Source organism: Littorina saxatilis, linkage group LG14 (genome assembly GCF_037325665.1).
Source record: "Littorina saxatilis isolate snail1 linkage group LG14, US_GU_Lsax_2.0, whole genome shotgun sequence".
Lineage (NCBI taxonomy): Eukaryota > Metazoa > Mollusca > Gastropoda > Littorinimorpha > Littorinidae > Littorina > Littorina saxatilis.
The window spans coordinates 14,820,882-14,824,599 of NC_090258.1; positions in this window are offsets into that span (position 1 = coordinate 14,820,882).

The following is a 3,718-nucleotide window of genomic DNA, read 5'->3' on the forward strand; positions in this document are numbered from 1 at the left end:
AGACTTTAAAATTGGCAATCTAGTGGCTGCTCCGCCTGGCGTCTGGCCCTTTTGGTCGGCTGGGCGTTAAGCAAACAAACAAAAATCCTATGACACCGTCGCGATATAACCTTGAACGGTTGAAAACGACGTTAAACACCAAATAAAGTAAGAAAGTCTTGTGTGTGGCGCACGTTATATGTCAAAGCAGCACCGCCCTGATATGGCCCTTCGTGGTCGGCTGGGCGTTAAGCAAACAAACAAAAAAGAGGCTTGTTTGATCTTAATCCGTCGCACAACGTAAGAAGTATTTTAGCGCGACTTAAATGCTTAGTCTGATCTTCGCGTGTACAACGTATTCGGGCCGCCATTAGCCCGACCACGTGACGCACCTCCGGTGACTAGTTGGTGGTGAATTGGAAACACCAACCACATTGTGGACCGACACGGTTGGCCTAATGGTAAGGCGTCCGCCCCGTGATCGGGAGGTCGTGGGTTCAAACCCCGGCCGGGTCATACCTAAGACTTTAAAATTGGCAATCTAGTGGCTGCTCCGCCTGGCGTCTGGCATTATGGGGTTAGTGCTAGGACTGGTTGGTCCGGTGTCAGAATAATGTGACTGGGTGAGACATGAAGCCTGTGCTGCGACTTCTGTCTTGTGTGTGGCGCACGTTATATGTCAAAGCAGCACCGCCCTGATATGGCCCTTCGTGGTCGGCTGGGCGTTAAGCAAAAAAAAACACAACAAAAAACCACATTGTAAGAGATAAGAGTACAAATCTACAATACACCACCTGGGTAGTCGAAATGTTTACACAAGAAGGAATGTGCCTTGAAAGCCAAGGTTGATGGCTGGACGGAAGGCTGGGTTGGTGTTTTAAGAGCAATTGTGCATGTATTTTATGTCGCTTTTACAGCTTGTTATTGAAGCAGGGTTAAAGGCACACTATTTCCTTTAAATACAATTGGGCAATGTCTGACATGTGCTCATGTCTTTTACACTGGATAAGAAACACACCCTCTACTTGGACTCTAGAGGGAGGAGTCACTGAACGAAACACCCGCTTTCGCTGTGGGCTGTTTATGAAGCAAAGAGACTAGTTCAGGCGGAACGGAAAAACTAGCCCTTGGCAACAAAAATGTCTGGATCAGATTCCGAGACTTGACATTCCAATCCAACTTTTTCTGCACTAGAGGTGAGAACGAAGTGGCCTAAGAACCAGAAGCCAGTCACTGGCTAGCAGAAGGCGGACAGGGCCATGCGCGTAAAGCAGCGGGAAAGGTGTAGGCTGAAGACCACTACCCTGAGGTGCGGGTCGAGCCCAAAAGTTGCGACATATGGTAGGCAATCGCAGGAGACTCGACAAATAGAAAAAAATTGCGAGTCCGCACGCGTAGGCCTAAAGTCATCCGCGGAAGATGGGGGAAGAGCCACTTCTCAGGAAGTGTGATAACAGTTCACAATGTCTCTGAACTTTGCAGTGGTCTTGATCGCTGTCGAGTGTCGTCATTCTTGTCAGCTTTGTGAATGTTATGGTCCATATGTCGAGCCATGACTTGCTGGTCTTCTCTTATAAAAGGGAGTTTTCTCTTGACTGCGAAACCCAAGTTTGTATAATGAGGCTACAGGTGACGTGAGAAACCTCCAATGCATACGTTGCGCAATAGTCATGAACAGCGGTTTGGAGGAACTGGGTGATTTCAGTTGTGTCTGCGAAGGCACCAACATGTCCAATGCAGAATCAACAATGGGACACCTTTTTGAAAGTGAAAGGACTTCAGATTTTGACAAGTAATGTACGTTGAAAGACAGGTGCTTTTCTGGACGTGTACCAGTCCACCGACATTGCTCAAAAGGGCACTTTTTTGTTGTTGTATGATCGTTTAACCTTTTTGCGTGATTAAGCAACAAGTCGATCAGCGTCAAATTTAGGTAGATCTTTGTGGACATCACGCAAATGTCGATGTACATTTCCATTTCCAAGGCATCTTCATCACTGGATTGACACTGGATTGACACTGCATGCATAATGAAGGCAGCGTTTGTGCATCAGATTCCATTGTCGTTGTCCAGAGCCAGGCTTTTCGAGCCCGTCGCGATATAACCTTGAACGGTTGAAAACGACGTTAAACACCAAATAAAGAAAGAAAGAAAGGCTTTTCGAGTCAGGCTTTCCGAGGCATCTTCATCACTGGATTGGTACTGCATGGTTGACGGAGGCAGCGTGTGTGCAGCAGATTCCATTGTCGTTGTCCAGAGTCTAGTTTCTAAAATTAAAATGTTCAACAAAAATAATTGGCAAATTTTAAATATGATCACCTAAGAGTGACTTCCCACCTTAAGGACGCCACTGATCGGTTGTCAAAGCTAATCTTTTGGCACTTCTCACTGATACAATTGTTCCTGATACACTTCAGTAGATGGACAGTGTCAAACAGGAGAAACCAGACACGCCCATCGTCACGTGGATGCTTGGCTGTGGCAAGACTATTTATGTCACCGGTCCGGTCAAACAGCTTGCAATACTGCTGGTTCACCTTGTGATTGTCCGTGATGGAACCCATCACACACCCGCCTGACCTCGCAACAGCACCTGCCGCTTCCTTTACAATCTCAAACTGGAATGCTACTGTCAGCTTGTGCACAGGTGTCACAGAAATCATCACACTGGGTCCTTTGTGCAACGACTTCATCATAACACACAGCATGGCAGTTGCTCTGCAGTCTGGATTGTTTTTGGCCATACCACTCAGCACCCCGCCAGAAAACGCAACAGTCGGCCTAATCTTCACTTCGTCAACCAAAAGAAAAACAATCCGTTGCTGAGGCTTATGATGCACTTTCTCAAAAGTTTTTCTCAGTACTTCATCTTGATCAACAGATGCAACAATCGATTGTAGCTTGCGCTTACTTGGCAGGACCAAATACTCCCTCAACTGTTCGTAGCTGCACTCCGTCGCGATATAACCTTCGTGGTTGAAAACGACGTTAAACACCAAATAAAGAAAGAAAGAAAGAAAGTAGCTGCACTGGGGGAAAGACTCAATAGCAAAACAAAAGTAATTCTTCAAAAACTGTTTTTCTGTCAAGAGCTGCAACTGACGCGTCAAGAATCAACTTTTTTTCCTTTTTTGTTTTTTGAACAGTCTGAAGACTGACCTTGCAGAAGTGTCACCACCTTTTTCAGCACCTGGTCCAAGGGGATGTCATAGTTGACTGAGACGCGCACAGCTTCATGGAACTGGGAATAGGAGCTGAGACCATTGTTTGGATTCAGGATCTTGCCAAGTAGCACACTGATACCATTTTTGAAAGCACTGAGGGTCAAAGGAGAGAACAGAGTCGCTATGTTGTCAACAATGACGGAAATATGAGATTCATGAAAGTTTTCTGACATGAAAACACAAACAAACCTGTCACTTGATCTTGAAATTATCACATTCTTGACACAACATGGAAGCATGGTATTTTATCAGATCTTAAAACCTTAGGGTTTGATGGGAATCTTCCCATTTTTATTTTCAAATTTTCTTACCGAAAGGGAGTTTAAGGTCCGAGTAGGTTCTACTTTCTCCGGTTTCTTTTGAACAGGAGATGGGAGTTCCTCAAGGGAGTATTTTATCACCCTTACTTTTTAACATTAAAATCAATAACATCGTCAAACACGTCCAGTCTGGCATCGACAAATCTCTTTTTGTTGATGATTTTCAAATTTCTGCCAAGGGAAGAACACTAGCT